General features: G+C 44.4%; 1 pseudogene; it reads right to left on the reverse strand.

The window, feature by feature from the left end:
- Positions 1-15,860: 15,860 nt before the first annotated feature.
- LOC135970292 (U6 spliceosomal RNA) lies at positions 15,861-15,960 on the reverse strand (annotated as a pseudogene).
- Between the last annotated feature and the right edge of the window lie 2,962 nt (positions 15,961-18,922).

An 18,922-nucleotide genomic window follows, 5' to 3' on the forward strand; every position in this document is an offset into this window, starting at 1 on the left:
TCCCTTGGCTTTTTCACCTTCTAGAAGCCACTCCCATTCCTTGGATCATGGCCCCGACTCCATCTTCAAAGCCAGAAGTGAAGCATCTTCAAATCTCCCTCTCTTACCTCTGCTTCCATCACCACATCTCCTGCTCCACTTCTGAATCTCCTACCCTCTTTCTTTCATAAAGACCCTGCGATTGCTGGGCATGGTGGCTACCACCCATAATCCCAACACTTTGGGAGGTCAAGGCAGGAGGAACATTTGAGGCCCGAAGTTTGAAACTAGCATGAACAACATAGTGAGACCCACCTCTAGAAAAAAATAAAAATAAATATTAGCCCGACATGGTGGTGTGTGCCTGTAGTCCCAGCTACTTGATAAGCTGAGGTGAGACAATCGATTTAGCCCAGGAGTTTGACATCAGCCTGGGCGACATAAACTAAATCCCATCTCTACAAGGATGAGGTGGGAGGATCACTTGAGCCCAGGAATTTGTGGCCAGCCTGGGCAACACAACAAGACCCCATCTGGCCAACATGGTGAAACACCGACTACAAAAATGAGCTAGGCATGGGTGACATGCATGTGTAGTCCCAGCTACTTCGGAGGCTGAGGTGGGAGAATCGCTTGATCTCAGGAGGTCAAAGCTATAATAAGCTATGATACATCATCGCACCCCAGCCTGGATGACACAGGGAGATTCTGTCTCAAAAAAAAAAGAAAAGAAATATAGCACACCAGCCTGGGCAACAAAATAAGACCGTCTCTCTCAGAAAAAAAGAAAATAAACTGTTCTCTGAGTTCTGTAAACTGTTCTAGCAAATTATTAAACCCAAGAAGAGAGTTATGGGAACCCCTGATTTGTAACAGGTTGGTCAAAAGTACAGGTGACAACCTAGGACTTGCCACTGGCATCTGAAGTGAGGACAGTCTCGTGGGACTGAGCCCCTAATTTGTGGAGTCTGTGCTAAGTCCAGGTAGTATCAGAATAAAATCATGGGATACCCAGTTAATATCCAGAGCACTGGAGAATTTGGTGTAGAAACTCCATACATACATTCAGTCGGAAGTGTGTGAGTAGAGACAAACACGGGCTTTTCTGTCACCTGTCTACCTGCTTAAATGCATAGGAGAGGCAATATGTGGTGCTCATGAACAAAGCAAGCATTAAAGTCCGACCAGACCCAACATTTGACTCAGTCTTAATATCTAGGTGAGCTTGAGCAAATCACTCATTATTCCTACGTCTTGATCACTTCATTCATAAAATGGGGATAACTGTGGCACCTACCTGTGATTCTGTGAGAATTACTGAAATACTATGCTTGGTGTTATTGTGATCATTATACCTATTCCAAACTATCTGACAAGGACTGTGATGGATGATAACATCAAAAAATTAGAAACTGTAGTCAGGTCTCTCAGGCAAAATTCCATACAAGCAGACTACTGTCTCTACAAAGCATTCCTGCCACACTTAATTCATCATTCCCTGAACAAAATGTGACATCTTCATTGTCCAGGTCTGTACAGTGCTGGTCTTCCTGCCTGAGCAGCTCACTTCATCCCATCCCAGCCCATTCTTCATCCCTCCACCTCCCCCTTCCCTCCCCACTCTCATACAACTCTTCCTCATCTTTCAGGACTTGGCTTCAAGGGTCACCTTAATTGGAAGCTTCTCTCACTGTCCAGAAGAGCTTCCCACTGCACTTGATGCATGCACTATTATTTGATCATTTTTGAGTTACAGTGCAAGTATTTTTGTACCTGAATAACATGTTGCCCAGTCAGTCTCTCTTCCTGGATTCAGAAGTCTTTCATGGTAGATCCAGCTGGAAGTGACAAAAAGACATTCTTTTGAAATAAAGGGATGACACAGATAGACGGAAGTTTTAAACGTCTTAAATGGTATGCGTGTGAAAATTAAACAAAATTCAAAGACTTGTGGGGAACATTTAGGAGGGAAAGTTACTGGGAATGTCATAAAAGGTTAATTTGTATTTTATTTTATTTTTTGAGACATTATTTTTATTTTATTTTTTATTTTCTGTCACCTAGGCTGGAGTGCAGTGGTGCAATTAGGGCTCGCTGCAGCCTCGACCACCTGGTCTCAAGTCATCTCACTTAATTTTTATTTGGTTTAAGGAATAAGTCTTGGTTGAGGGTGGTGGCTTACGCCTGTAATCTCAGCACTTTGGGAGGCCGAGAGGTATATTACTTGAGGCCAGGAATTTGAGATCAGCCTGAGCAATATATTAAGACCCTGTCTCTACCAAAAAACAGAGTGAATGTGTGGAAGACAATTTTTCCACAGACTGGGAGTGGAGGGAATAATTTCAGGATGATTCAAATGCATTACATATACTGTGCATTTTATTTCTATTATTACTACATTATAATATATAATGAAATAATTCTACAACTCACTATAATGTAGACTCAGTGGGATCTCTGAGCTTGTTTTCCTGCAACGACACTGTCCATCTAGGGTGATGGGAGACAGTGACAGAATATCAGGCATTAGATTCTCATAAGGAGTGCACAACCTAGATCCCTCGCATGCATGCTTCACAACAGGGTTCGTGCTTCTGTGAGAATCGAATGCTGCTGCTCATCTGACAGGACACGGAGCTCCGGTGGTCATACAAGCGATAGGAGGGGCTAGAAATACAGATGAAGTTTCCCCTCACTCGCCTGCTGCTCACCTCCGGTTCTATGGCCCTTTGGTTGGAGACCGCTGCTCAAGTGCATTCGAAAGGATCCATCCTATGCCATTCTTCAGAGTCATCTTTACTGTGGCAGTGGTCAACTGTAGCACCCCTAAGCTCACAGGGCATACGCTTCACCTGGCATTTCACCACAATCAATAGTAAGTGGTAGCTTGAGTCATTGTGAGGTCACTTCCTGGAAATCACCAGCATCCTATATCCCATTAGGAAGGAGTTCAGCACTGCTCCTTGGATAACCAAACCTATTCCCAAATCCTATCTGTGTGGGTCTATCTCCTGGTACCCTTCCTAGCATCAATTCTGTATTTGTAGGAGTCCAATCAGGAGACACAAACAACTCAAAAGTTTAAACTGGAATGAGCAAGGTGGATCACACCTGTAATCTCAGCACTTTGGAAGGCCAAGGTGGGTGGATTGCCTTGAGCTCAGGAGTTTGAGACCAGTCTGGGAAATATGGTGAAATCCCATCTCTACAAAAAACACAAAAATTAGCTACGTGGTGGGACTTACCTGTAATCCCAGCAACGTGGGAGGCTGAGGCAGGAGAATTGCTTGAGCTTGGCAGGTGGAGGCTGCGATGAGCAGAGGTTGTGCCACTGCACTCCAGCCTGGGTGACAGCGTGAGACCCGGTATCAGAAAAAAATACATATATGTCAATTTAATATAAAAGTATTGATTTTGGCCAGGCGAAATGGCTCATGCCTGTAATCCCAGCACTTTGGGAGGCCAAGGCAGGCAGATCACCTGAGGTCAGGAGTTCGAGACCAGCCTGACCAATGCGGAGAAACCCAGTCTCTACCAAAAATACAAAATTAGCTGGGCATGGTGGCACATGGCTGTCATCCCAGTTACTCAGGAGGCTGAGGCAGGAGAATCACTTGAACCCGGCAGGCGGAGATTGCGGTGAGTCAAGATAGCGCCATTGCACTCCAGCCTGGGCAACAAGAGTGAAACTCCATCTCAAAAGAAAAAAAGGTATTAATTTTAACAGAGGATCAGCATAATGAGGGACACACTAGCACGAAGTAAAGACATCTCTAGAGAATACAGAACTAGCAGAGGTCAGGCATTATGGCTCATGCCTGTAATCCCAGCAATTTCGGAAGCCTAGACAGCAGGATCGCTTGAGGCCAGGAGTTGGAGACCAGTCAGAGCAACATAGTGAGACGCTGTGTCTACCCAATAAAAAGAACAATATTAGCCAGGTGTGGTGGTGGTGTACACCTGTAGTTCCAGCTACTTGGGAGTCTGGGGTGGGAGGATCCCTTGAGCCTGGGAAGTCTACACTACAGTGAGCCAAGATCATGCCACTGAACTCCAGCCTAGGTGACAGAGTAAGACCCTGTCTTAGAAAAAGAAAAGAAAGTATTAATCCCCCTATGGGAATCTCCTCTTCTCCTGCCCTCTCAGGAACCTCACTTGTCAGTTCTTCCTCCCACTTTCCTGTATCTTTAACCTATCCCCCACTTTTAGCTCCTTCCCACCATCATTTAAATTACTCAAACTTCTTCTATTTTAAAAACCTCTTCCTAAACTCAGTGAGAGGTCTCCTGCACACCCACTGAGCCATCTGCTCCTCCTGGTGCCTTCGCTACAGCAGCCTGAACCATGTCTCTAATCCGTGAATCTCATCACGTTACTCCCCCATTTACATCACTTCTCCTTGCCTCCGGGATTAAGTCCAGACTCCTTAACAGCCCCTGCTCTGCCCTGCCTTGCAAGGCAGCCTCACTGCTTGCCCCTCTCCATTTCACCTACTATGGAGTCCAGCTGAGCCTCATCTTTCTCCTCTGGGACTCTCTGAAGTGGGTGATGCCCTCTGCTTATAATACGCTTCCCCTTAAACCTCTACTCTCTTCCTGGCTAGCTTCAGCTCCTCTGTCACTTGTCCGCTTTGGCATCACCTCCTCACGGAAGACTTCCTTGACTCCCCAGATTCTCAGGAGCATGGCAGGTGAGGTGCTCCTCCCGTGAATGGATGGAGATTAGGGAGAGTGTGTTATTCATGCTTAATTCACCAGTGCTTAGCTCAGTACCTAGCACAAAACAGTTACTGTGGTAGCCAAAGTAATAACCCCCACCCCCACCAATTGTTCATGTCCTATGTTACACAGCACAATTGCATAGGAAGGGGGAATTAAGAGTACAGATAAAATTAATGTTGAAAATCAGCTGACCTTAAAACAAGATTATCCTGGAATATCTAGAAGAGTCCATGTAATTACAAGCATTCTTTAAAAGTGGAAGAGGGAGGCAGAAGGTTAAGAACCAGAGACAGTGGGCACAATGGCTCATGCCTGTAATACCAATACTTTGGGAGGCCAAGGCAGGAAAATCCCTTGAGTGCAGGAGTTCAAGGTCAGCTCTGGCAACACACTTGAGGCCCCATCTCTACAAAAAAATCACAACAAGATTCACTGAGTGTCATGGTGCTCACCTGTAGTCCCAGATACTGGGAAGGCTGATGTGGTAGGATTGCTTGACCCTGGGAGTTTGAGGCTACAGTGAGCCGTGATTGGACCACTGAACTCCATCCTGAGTGACAGGGCAAGGTCCTGTTTCTAAAGAAAAAAACGACATTGGAATCAGGGTCCCCTCCATCCTAAGGTGCCTACAAGGCATCTCTCTCTGCAAACGAGTAAACATCATCCTCCAACTCCTCACAGAGCGGAGCAGCAGGAAAACTCCCTCACCTCATTTCTGTGCCACTTGGGAGGTCTGGACAGCCCAATAACCAGCTCCTTGCTGATGATGCAATCAGGAAATGGCTCGAGTTGAGCTAAGGAGAATTTGGATCCTTCTTTGGTTCTCAATAGGCAGGATAGGGTCCAGGCATGGTGGCTCATACCTGTAATCCTTGTACTGTGGGAGGCCAAGGTGAGAGGATTGCTTGAGGCCAGGAGCTCAAGACCAGCCTGGGCAACATAGCAAGACCTGGGTGGCATGCACCTGTGGTCCCTAGTACTTGGTAGGATGAGGTGGGAGGACTGATTACTTGACCCCAGGAGTTTCAGACAGAGCCAGACCATGTGTCAAAAAGTAAAAAAAAAAAAGAGAGAGAGAGAGACTATAGGCAGGCACCACCACATTTGGCTAATTTTTAAATATTCTGTAGAGACAAGGTCTTGCTAGGTTGCCCAGGCTGGTCTAAAACTTCTGGTATCAGGCTGGGCATGGTGGCTGATGCTTGTAATCCCAGCACTTTAGAAGGCTGAGGCAGGCAAATCACCTGAAGTCAGGAGTTTGAGACCAGCCTGGCCAACATGGTGACTCCGACTCTACTAAAAATACAAAAATTAGCCGGGCAGTAGTGGCGTGTACCTGTAGTCTCAGCTACTTGGGAGGCTGAGTCAGGAGAATCACTTGAACCTGGGAGGCGGAGGTTGCAGTGGGCCAAGATCGCACCACTGCACTCCACCCTAGGCAACAGAGTGAGACTCTGTCTGAAAAAAAAAACAGAAAACAAACTCCTGGCATCAACACATCTTCCTGTCTTAGCCTCCAAATGCCCTGGGATTATGTTGTTTCCTATAATTGAAGACACTTGTTCTTATACTGCTTTAAGGTATAAAAGGAAAAAAAAAAACATAATGACAAATGTTGGTGAAGGCCAGGCATGGTGGCTCAGCCTGTAATTCCAGAACTTTGGGAGGCTGAGGTGGGCAGATCACTCAAGGCCAGGAGTATGAGACCAGCCTGGGTGACATGGTAAAATCCGATCACTCCAAAAATATATAAAAATTAGCCAGGCGTTGAGATGAGAGAATCACTTGTGCCTGGGAGGTCAAGGCTGCAGTGACTGTGATGGTGTCCTTGGGCTGCAGCCTGAAAGACAGAGCAGCCCCTATCTAGAAAAAAAAATAATGGCAGTGAAGATGTGGAAGATGTGGAGGAATTGGAACCCACATACATTACTGGTGGGAACATAAAATCGTGTAAACACTTTGTTTGGGTATTTCTTTTCCTGTCATTTTAATTAGATTTTTTTTTTTTTTAAATCAAGACAGGGTTTCACTATCTTGCCCAGGCTGGTCTTGAATTCATGGGCTCAATTCCTCCCATCGGAGCCTCCTGAGTAGCTGGGATTACAGGTGTGAGCCATCACACCCAACTGGTGTAGCCACTTAATAAAACAGTCTGGCAGTTTCTCAAAAAGTACAGTCAGCATATAATGCAACAATTTCACTCCTAGGCATATATCCCAGAGAAATAAAAATATATATCCACACAAATATATATTGTACAACAATCTTCATAGCAGCATTATTCATAATGGCCAAAACATGGAAACAACCCAAATGTCCACTAACTGATGAACAGATAAACAAAATGCAGCGTGTCTCTACCATGGAATATTACTCAGCCATAGGAGGATGAAATATTGATACACACTATGACATAAAGCAACTTTGAAAACATTGTGCTAAGAGGGAAAAAAAGCCACAAAAGATCACATATTGTACAATTCTATTTGTCCAAATTAGGCAAATCTATAGCGACAAAAAAATGAATCAATGGTTGCCTAAGGCTGGGAGCCAAGGCAGGTTGGGGGAGTAGGAGGTAGTGGCTAAGGGGTATGGATTTCTCTATAGGGTAATAAAAGGTTCTAAAAGTGACTGTGGTGATCGATGCACAGCTCTGAATATTCTAAAACCTACTGAATTGCAGATTTCAATAAATAAAGTGAATGGCATGTGAATAATATTTTAACAAAGCTATTATTTAAAATAATAATAATAGGGGGCTGGGCACAGGTAGTCATGCCTGCCTGTAATCCCAGCACTTTGGGAGGCTGAGGCAGGAGGATCACTTGAGGTCAGGAGTTTTGAGCCCAGTCTGAGCAACCTGGCAAGATCCCATCTCTACAATAAAAAATGAAAAAATTGGCACACGTCTGTAGTCCCAGCTACTTGGGAGACTGAAGTGGGAGAACTGCTTGAGCCCAGGAGTTTGAGGCTACAGTGAACCATGACCACGTCACTGTACTGCAGCCTGAGCAACAGAGCAAGACTCTGTCTCTAAAAAGGAAAGAAAACAAATGCAAGTTTGTATCCCTTTGTGAGTGTAGCCAAGTTGGAGGAGAAACAGACAAGAACAAAAGAGCACTGAATAAGGAGGGTGAGTGGCTGGTTAGGCTTGGTTGCTAGTTAAGTGGTTTCTAAAGAATTCATTAGTAAAGTTACAGCTCTGGGGACAGTCATGCAAAGAATGAATGCTAAATTCATTACAAATACCCATGATCTTTCTTTACATGCCTTCTAGTGAAAAGTTCCTAAGTGCCTAAATAGCAAGTCTGCAACAATAGCAGCTGTTTGCTAAAGACTACGAAAAAGAAATGGAGGCCGGCCATGGTGGTTCACATCTGCAATCCCTGCACTTTGGGAGGCTGAGGCAGGCAGATCAACTGAGGTCAGGAGTCCGAGAGACGAGCCTGGCCAACATGGTGAAACCCCGTCTCTACTACAAATACAAAAATTAGCTGGGTGTGGTGGCGGGCACCCATAATCCCAGCTACTCGGGAGGCTGAGGCAGGAGAACTGCTTGAACCCAGAAGGCAAGGGTTACAGTGAGCTAAAATCGCACCATTGCACTCCAGCCTGGGCGACAAGAGCAAGACTCTATCTTAAACAAAAAAAAAGAAAAAAAGAAATGGCATCTTCTTCAAGAATGACATAGTTTTTCATGATAAAGCTCTAATTTTGCATTTGTTCAAGTATTGATTAGAATTACCCAATATGACACCAATCTTGGATAAAGTGCAAACAACATAATTTCATTTTCTCAATAATCAAAACTGACGAGGTAGTCTAATATCAATTCTGATCTTATTAAACACGGATCAGATTTTAAAAATAATGGAATAATGGAGCAAATAAGATGTTACAACCTGTTCCAAGGGGAATTCCAAAACCCACACATATCTGAGACCATCAAGTATGATGAAATATATTTGATTACTATACTGAAAAATAAACTGATTATAAAGCCAACAACAATTGGGCAGGGGTCTCCTATCCACAGCCACACAAACCCGATCATGCCACTATGTGGTTGCAAGGCCTACATAGCCTAGAAGGGACTGGTCTGACTTGGGATTTCATTTCATTTGTATTTATATTTTGAGACAGGGTCCCACTGTGTCACCCAGGATGGAGTGCAGTGGTATAATCATAGCTCACTGCAGCCTTGACCAAGTGGGCTCAAGAGATGCTCCTGCTTCAGCTGCCCCAATACCTGGAAATACAGGCAAGTACCACCATGTCAGGCTTTTAAAAATTATTATTAATTTTTTTAGAGAGAGAAGTCTTAATATGTGGCCCAAGCTGGCCTCAAACTCCTAGCCTCAAGAGATCTGCCCACCTCAACCTCCTGAGTAGGTACACACCACCATTCCCGGCTATATTTATTTTATTTTATTAAATTTCTTTCTTTTATTTTTGTAGAGAGGAGGCCTTGCTACGTTGCCCAGGCTGCTCTCAAACTCATGGCCTTAAAACACACTCCCATCTCTGCCTCTCAAACTGTTGGAACTATAGGTGTGAGCCACTGCCCCTGGCCTGACTTGGGATTTTTTAAATCTACATTCCTTTACTTGGTAGGATTGCAAAAGGCAGTAGGGTTTTTTTTAATCAATAATTTAATTAGAATCAAACTCAACCTTGACTCCTGCTTTCTCTCGCAGCTCACATCCAGTCTGTCAGGAAATCCTATTGACTGACTTCAACATGAATCCATGCTCTGACCATCTCTCACTACCACTGTGCACCAGGTCAGGACCACTATCATCTCGCATTGGGATGTTGCCACAGCTTGGCCCCCATGCTTCTACACAAATCTTCCCAGAGTCTTTCTCAACTTGGCAGCCAGGGCGTGCTTTAAATTAGGAGACAGATCATGTCGCCTCTCTGCTCAGAACCCCTCGGTGGCTCCCATTTTAGTCAGAGTAAAACCAAAGCCCCAGCAATAGCATCCCAGGGCTTACGCGATCTGTACCAATCCCAGCCCAGCAACTCCCTGGCCTCCTCGCCAACTTTGCTCCCTCTTTCTCTTTGCTCCACTGACCTCCTTCCAGGGCTTCAGACACACCAGGGAGTTTCCTCCTAATGCCTTTATCCTGTTGACTCAGGCTACGATGCTCTTCCTTCAGCACCTTGGCCAGCTCCATCATCTGCTTCAAACTTTTGCTCAATATTCACTTATGAGGCCAACACTGACCACTCTACTCAACATTGCCATTTGTCCCCATTCCCACCATGCTCATTTCTTTCTTTCTTTTTGAAACAAAGTCTTGCTCTATTGCCCAGGCTGGAGTACAGTGGTGCAATCATAGCTCACAGCAACCTCAACCTCCCGGGCTTAAACAATCCTCCCACCTCAGCCTCCCTAGGAACTGAGACTACAGCTGCATGCAACAACACCTATCTAATTTTTTTTTTTTTTTTTTGAGACAGAGTCTCAGTCATCCAGGCTGAAGTGTAACAGCGCGATCTCGGCTTGCTGCAAAGTCTGCCTTTCAGGTTCAAGTGATTCTCTGCCTCAGCTTCCTGAGTAGCTGGGATTACAGGCACCACACCTGGCTAATTTTCGTATTTTTAGTAGATATGGGGTTTCACCATATTGGCCAGGCTGGTCTTGAACTTCTGACCTTGTGATCCAACCCCCTCGGCCTCCTAAAAGTGCTGGGATCACAAATGTGAGCCACCGCGCCCGGCCTTTTTAAAAAAACTTTTTTAGACATGAAGTCTCATTATATTGCCCAAGCTGGTCTTAAGCTCCTGGGCTCAAGCGATCCTCCTACCTCAGCCTCCCAAAGTGCTGGGATTACAGGCATGAGCAACTGTAACATAAAGCCCCAGCTTCATGTTCATTTTTTCTTGCTGCTACAACAAACTACCCTATATTTAGTGGTTTGAAACACCACAAATCTACCACCTTACAGTTCTGGGGTCCAGAAGCCCAACTAGATATATTAAGGCTAAAGTCAGGTGTCAAAGGGGCTGCATTCCTTCTGGAGGCTCTAGAGAGAATGTGCTCCCTTGCCTTTTCCAGCTTCTAGAAGCCACCCCCATTCCTTGACTCATCTTGAAGATGGCCCCTGACTCCATATTCAAGGCCAGAAGTGCAGCATCTTCAAATCTCCCTCTCTGACCTCTTCTTCCATCACCACATCTCCTTCTCTAACTCTGACTCTCCTACCTCCTTCTTTCTCTTATAAAGATCCTTGTGATTGGTGGGCATGGGGGCTCCCATCTGTAATCCCAACACTTTGGGAGGCCAAAGAGAAAGGAATGCTTGAGGCCAAGAGTTTGAGACCAGCCTGGGGAACATAGGAAGACCCCCCCTGCCTTTACAAAATTAAAATTAAAATCAGCTGGATGTGGTGATGCATGCCTGTAGTTCCAGCTACTGGAGAGGCTAAGGTGGAGGATCGCTTTAGCCTAGGAGGTCAAGGCTGCAGTGAGCTATGATCACATCACCATACTCCAGCCTCAGTGGCAGAGCGAGACTCTATCTCAAATATAAGAAAAGAAATATACATTTGGTCTCTGCCCCTGGTTCCTGGCATAGAGCTTCTAAAGCTGTTATAGAGTCCTTAGTGACCGAGGTAACAGGAGCATTTCCTGTTTTAATATTTAGTCTTAGTCCCAGTTTCCTGACACAAGGGCCTCTAAGGTCTTTCAGATCTGCAGCATGGTAAGAATGCATGTGGGATGCTGTTGAGCTGACAGAGTGGCTGCAAGCTCCTAGACTGCTTCAGGAGGAGGGCTGGCTGCCAGAGGAACCAACCACATTTATTTTTTTAAACGGAGTTTGGCTCTTGTAGTCCAGGCTGGAGTGCAATGGCACAATCTCAGCTCACTGCAACCTCCGCCTCCCAGGTTCAAGCAATTCTCCTACCTCGGCCTCCTGAGTAGGTGGAATTATAGGGATGTGCCACAATGCCCAGCTAATTTTTGTATTTTTAGTAGAGATGGGGTTTCACCATGTTGGTCAAGCTGGTTTCAAAAGCCTGACCTCGAGTGATCCACATGCCTCAGCCTCCCAAAGTGCTAGGATTACAGGCATGAGCCACTGCACCCAGCCCCAACCACATTTCTTGAGGCTTGGAACTTTCAGCCTCACCTGCCGAACTCCAGGAGGCAAAAGGGACTGGAGATTGACTTAGCTACCAATGGTCAATCAATCATGCCTCCATAAAAACCCAAACAACAGGGTTTGGAGAACTTCTGTGTCGCTGAACACAAGGAGGTGCTGGGAGGGTAGCGTGCCCAACAGAGGGCATGGAAGCTCTGTGCCGCTCCCCACTTACCTTGCCCTGTGCACCTCTTTCACTGGCTGTTCCTGAGATGGAGCCTTTACATTGAGCCAGTAACAGAAAATAAGCTGGCCAGATGAGGTGGCTCATGCCTGTAATCCTAGCACTTTGGGAGGCAGAGGTAGGTTGAGTCTAGGAATTTGAGACCAGCTTGGGCAACATAACAAGACCCTATCTATACAAAAAATAAAAGAAATTAGCCAGATGTGGTGGTGGGAACCCTGTAATTCCAGCTACTTGAGAGGCTGAGGCAGGAGAATCACTTGAGCCCTGGAGGTTGAGGCTTCAATGAGCTACGATTGCACCACTGCACGCCAGCCTGGACAAGAGAACGAGGCCCTGTCTTTAAAAAAAAAAAAAAAAAAGAAAGAAAAGGAAAAACTCATTTTTCTAAGTTCTGTGAGCTGTTCTAGCAAATAACTAAACTCAAGAAGAGAGTCATGGGAAACCCTGATATCTAACTGGTTGGTCGAAATACAGGTGACAACCTAGGACTTGCAATTGGCATCTGAAGTAAGGGTGGTCTCGTGGGACTTAGCCCCTTACCTGTGAGGTCTGCACTAACCCCAGGTAGTGTCAAAATGGAATTGTGGAATACACAGTTGGTGTCCAGAGAGTTGGAGAATTGGTGTAGAAACTCCACACACATATTTGGTTAGAGTGTGAGAAGAGAGAAACATGAGTTCTTCTCTTACCTGTCTACCTGCTTAACTGCATAGGAGAGACAGTGCACGGTGCTCATGAACAAGGCAAGCATTAAAGTCAGACCAGACCTAACATTTGACTCAGTCTTAATATCCAGGCGAGCTTGGGCAAATCGTTCATTAACCCCAAGTCTTCATCATTTCATGCATAAAATGGGGAAAACTGTGGCACCTACCTGTTTTTGTGAGAATTAATGAAATACTATGCTCGATGTTATTGTGATCATCATACTGTTTGACAAGTACAGTGAGGCATGATAACATCAAAAACTTAGAAACTGTAATGAGGTCTTGGGCAAAACTCCATATACTGTCTCTACAAAGCATTCCTGCCACACTTAATTCACCATTCCCTGAACAAAATGTGACATCTTCATTGTCCAGGTCTGTACAGTGCTGGTTTCCTTGCCTGAGCAGCTCACTCCATCCCATCCCAGCCCATTCCTCATCCCTCCACCTCCTCCTTCCCTCCCCACTCTCATACAACTCTTCCTCATCTTTCAGAACCTGGCTTTAATGTCACCTTAACTGGAAGCTTCTCTCACCCTCCAGAAGAGCTTCCCATTGCACTTGATGCATGCACTATTATTTGATCATTTTTGAGTTATAGTCCAAGTCTTTTTGTACCTGAATAACATGTTGCCCAGTCAGTCTCTCTTCCTGGATTCAGAAGTCTTTCATGGTAGATCCAGCTGGAGTGACAAAAATACATTCCTTGAAAAAAAAAAAACAAGAAAATAAAAAAGAGGGATGACACAGACAGACATCAGTACTTAAAAGTTTTAAATGGTATGTGAAAAACAAACAAAATGCAAGGGCTTCCAGCAGAAACATAGGAGGGAAAGTGTTACTAGGAAATATAACAGAAGGTTACTTTTTATTTTATTTTATTTTTAGAAAAAGGGTCTTGCTCTATCGCCTAGGCTGGGCTGCAGTGGTGCAATCACAGTTAACTGAAGCCTCAACCTCCAGGGCTCGAGCAATATTCCCATCTAATTTTTATTTTATTTAAGAAACACAGTCTTGCTCTTACCAAAGCTAAAGTGCAGTGGTGTGATCATAGCTTACTGCAGCCTCAACCTTCTAGGCTCAAGTGATCCTCCAGTCTTAGCCTCCCCAGTACCTGGGACTATAGGTGTACAGTGCAATGTGTAGCTCAATTTTTTTTTAATTTTTAGTAGAGACAAAGTGTCGCTATGTTGACCAGGCTGGTGGTGATCTCCCACACTCAGGCAGTCCTCCCACCTCAACTTTCCAAAGTGCTGGGATTACAGGTTGACCTGCCTATAACACCACACAGGTGTGACCTCACACCTGGCTGAGGGGGTTAACTTTTAATTATATAAAGAGCTCAAAGGAAATATTAGAAGGAGCCTAAATGCCTACAGCAGCTGATGAGTAAACTGTGATACATCTACATAACAAAATATTATGCAACCATGAAAAGCATTAAGATAGATCAATAGGTATTGGCACAAATGTCCACGAAATATGAAAATGTGAAGTGATGTTCAATTACCATGTATGTATCTTGACGGACATGGCCCATTTTCTCAATAGCAATTATTTCCTGAGATAAGATTATGGGTCTAAAGACTGAAGGAAATTTTTCACTTATTTATTTAAAAGTATTTACTATTTTTATAATTTAGTAAAAGATTAAACAGATCATCGCATTAGTAAAAGACAAATTAATTCTATAAACAAATGGAAAAGACACGGACAGCCCAGGCATGGTGGCTCACACTTATAATACTAGTATTTTGGGAGGGGTTGGTGGGGGGATTGCTGGAGGCCAGGAGTCCCCGACCAGCCTAAGAAACAAAGGAAGACCTTGTCTCTACTAAAAATTAAAAAAAAAATTGGCCAGGCATAGTGGCATGTGCCCATAAACCCAACTACTGAGGTGGAAGGATCACCTGAGACCAGGAGGTCAAGACTGCAGTGAGTTGAGACTGTGCCACTACACTCAAGCCTGGGAGACAGAGCGAGACTTCATCTCAAAAAAAGAAAAAAAAAAAAAAAAAGGACAATAAAGAAACAAAGCTAATAAGCTAACACAACGAAAGATAAAACATGTGACAAACAGGCCAGGTACGTGGCTCACACCTCTAATCCAGCACTTTGGGAGGCCGAGGCGGGTAGATCACGAGGTCAGGAGTTTGAGACCAGCCTGATCAATACGGTGAAACCCCATCTCTACTAAAAATACAAAAATTAGCCAGGCGTGGTGGTGTGTGCCTGTAATCTCAGCTACTCAGGAGGCTGAGGCAGAATTGCTTGAACCTTGGAGGCAGAGGTTGCAGTGAGCCAAGATCATACCACTGCACTATAGCCTGGGTGACAGAGTGAGACTGTGTCTCAAAAAAAAAAAAAAAAAAGGCCGGGCGCGGTGGCTCAAGCCTGTAATCCCAGCACTTTGGGAGGCCGAGACGGGCGGATCACTAGGTCAGGAGATCGAGACCATCCTGGCGAACACGGTGAAACCCCGTCTCTACTAAAAAATACAAAAAACTAGCCGGGCGAGGCGGCGGGCGCCTGTAGTCCTAGCTACTCGGGAGGCTGAGGCAGGAGAATGGCGTAAACCCGGGGGGCGGAGCTTGCAGTGAGCTGAGATCCGGCCACTGCACTCTAGCCCGGGCGACAGAGCCAGACTCCGTCTCAAAAAAAAAAAAAAAAAAAAGGTGACAAAGTAATATGAAGTCTTTTATTTATCACACAGAAAATAACTTGTTAAATTATAATACCTGTGCCAGTGAAGGTGCAGTGAAATGGCCATTTTCTTGTACTATCAGTGCTGTTTAAATTGTATACAAACCTTCCAGGATAAAGCTTGGAAATTTTTTTAAAATAATACAGACAGTGACTCATTATACTGCCTCCTCCAACTCCTGGCCTCAAGCAGTCCTCCCACCTCAGCCTCCCAAAGTGCTGGAATTACAGGCTGACAGCCACCATGCCTGAAAGCTTGGCAATTTACATCAAGGGTAATAAGAATGCACATACCGTCACTCACAGTAATCTCACTTCCGGAAATATCATCTTTGGATATAATTCAACCTAAACAAAAGGTGATATGCACAAACACAGTGAAAATCTAGAAGTAATTTTTTTCTCATTTTTTAAAAAATATGGAATGCTTCACAAATTTGCATGTCATTCTTTCACAGAGGCCATGCCAAACTCTCTATTGTTCCAACTTAAGTACATGTGCTACTGAAGCAAGCATGAGTAATTTAAGATAGAGTGGTTAAGTGAAATAAGGAAGAGATATGGGGAATTTAAAAAATCTATAGTACTTATAGGCACCTAGTAACAGCTCAGCAAATTATTATTTTTATGGTAATTTCACTCAATTAAAAATTGTCATTAAAAATTACCATTGTCATGGAACATAATGTACCCTACAGTATAATTGTAAAAACAGATACAATTTGTCCCTTGGTATATGGGGAGATTAGTTCCAGCTACCCTATTTCTGTGTATACCAAAATCCATGCGTACTCAAGTTTTCAAAGTCAGTCCTGTGGAATCCAAATATTTAAAAAATGGAAAAATTAGTGAGGTGTGGTGACAAGCACCTGTAGTCCCAGCTACCTGTGAGGTTGAGGCAGGAGGACTGCTTGAACCCAGGAGGTTGAGGCTGCAGTGAGCCATAATTGCACCACTGCAGTCCAGTCTGGGCAACAGAGTGAGACAGAAGGTTCACTTTTTAATAGAATTTTTCTGTTCACTTGAAGATATGGTCAGGACTGTGGCATAGGAAAATTCTTCATAAAATAACTATCTAATGCAATTAATGCTGGAGTTGGGGACAGAAAATGTTTTGGTGACTATTTATTCCTTCACTTGCTGTTATATAAACTATTGCCAGTAGGCATTTACTAACCAGAAGTGTCATCTCAGAGCTACTCACAATGAAAGGTGACGTCTGGGGCTCAGGTGTGTTGAGGTCCCTATGCCTGGGCTATGGGTGCTGAGTGGGACTTACTTGTGCATCCATTTTCTCTATTCCAGCACCAGGAAACTTGGGTTTATCCATCTTGATAAGATGTCATTGAAATTCCACTTGGCAAGAACCACAAATGGAAGAAAGGCCATGAAACCACAGGACAGTACTTGTTCTCAAGGGAATCTTTAGCTTAGGTGGCTCTGTAAAAGAGAAAGTATACTGTTGAAAAATCATTGCAGGTCAGGTGAGGTGGCTCATACCTATAATGCCAGCCACTGAGAGACAAAAGCAGGAGGATCCCATGAGGCCAGGAGTTGAAGACCAGTGAAATCTCTTGGGCAACACAGTGAAAACTCATCTCTACAAAAAATTAGAAAATGAGCTGGGTGTGGTAACACATTCCTATACTCCGAGCTACTCTGGAGGCTGAAATAGGAGGATCGCTTGAGCCCAGGAAGTAGAAGCTGTAGTGAGCTCTGATCTCACCACAGAACTCCAGCCTGGGTGACAGAGTGAGACCCTGTCTCAACACACACACACACACACACACACACACACACACACACACACACACACACCCCCTCATCTCAGTCTGCCCAGCCTTAACTAATCAAAAGGGTCTTCTGGTTACAGAAGAGGTATGCTCTTTTATAGGACAGGGAAAGACCAGCAAGCTTGTTCACAGCCTTTTCCTCATCCTCTGCTTAGTTTCCAAGAACCCTCACAGTGAAAACAGAGTCCCTGGGAAAACAACCTAAATCTTTAGGTTACCAGGGGAGAAATATGCCTCCTTTGTCAATTAATAAATGGAACACCTGCCTTAAAATCCAGGGAGTTCTGCTAGAATGAATCACTCCCTAAGACCTTGACCTATGCAGGAAACATGAAAAACTGGAGTTTAACCAGGCGCGGTGGCTCACGCCTGTAATCCCAGTACTTTGGGAGGCTGAGGCGGATGGATCATCTGAGGTCAAACCTGGCCAACATGGTGAAACCCCGCCTCTACTAAAACTACAAAAATTAGCTGGGCGTGGTGGTGGACGCCTGTAATCCCAGCTACTCCAGAGGCTGAGGCAGGAAAATCACTTGAACCCAGAAGGCGGAGGTTGCAATTACTTCTAGAATTTCCATTAGCCCTTTGAAATCCTTCAACATTCATTAAGGTCAAAGAGTTGTCACCTAATTTAATCTGATGGGCATGTGATCAGAGTCTTTCTAGGGAATAGAGACTCCCAAACTGTTCAGCTGGGAAGTGAGGAGATAATTTATTACTCAAAATCAAAGGGAAACGAAAAGAGGCCAACCTAGAGCGTCATTATTCTTTCTTGGCAGGGAATGGATTCCAGAGTCATTTTGTGACCTTTACCTTCTGTGACCTCCTTATTAGCATCTAAAAGCTTCCAGCATAGGATGCAGCCAGCTAGGTTCTCTTCTAATGTAATAAAATCTGCTTCAGCAAAGCTTATGCAGAGCCATCTCCAGACTCCAGAAATAACAGGCTATAAATTACTGGATCTCCCATTTGATATAATAAAGTATAAGCACGCTCCTGAATGACTCCTCTACATACTACTCTGGGTGACTTGAAGTGAATTTGATTCAAGTACTGGAGCGAGTGCAAAGCAGAGCTAGATCTAGGATTAATGTGCTTGGGCCCAGCTCCTCACTACTCACCTATGAGTACAGTTCCAGAACCTAAGTAGAGGGTGGGGAAACAAGGCTCCTGGCTTTTTTCCCTAATGCCTGCCATCTCTTTCAGATTTCTTATTTATTTGCAAAGAAACTAAACAGGCTCGACTAAAAAAACTAAATGATTAAACCCTACACAGAGAATCTCCAAAGATTCACAAAATATCATTCAAGACTGTTAGAAAGACAGCCTTGAGGATAACTTGATGTACCAGTGATCTACAATATTTGGGATCATTCCAAATTCCCGTCAAGGATCTGCCTATATCAACACAGGGACAAAGGACCAATCATTCAAATGGGCCCTGCTGCCAAAATGCCATCTCTTCATATTGTTCCATTTAACAAAACTGCAGCCTGTCATCTATCCTTAAGTCCCTTGGCCAATGGTACAGTGCCAGAGTATGCTACTCCCTAGTAGGAAATCAACAGGATGACCTACTAAACACCATTCAGAAGATGCTAAGGCCCATGAATTGCAACAGGAAAGAAAAGACACATAATTAGTCAGACAGGTACATGCTGGGCCAAAAATGCACTACAACC

The sequence above is a fragment of the Macaca fascicularis genome, chromosome 3 (assembly GCF_037993035.2).
Source record: "Macaca fascicularis isolate 582-1 chromosome 3, T2T-MFA8v1.1".
NCBI lineage: Eukaryota > Metazoa > Chordata > Mammalia > Primates > Cercopithecidae > Macaca > Macaca fascicularis.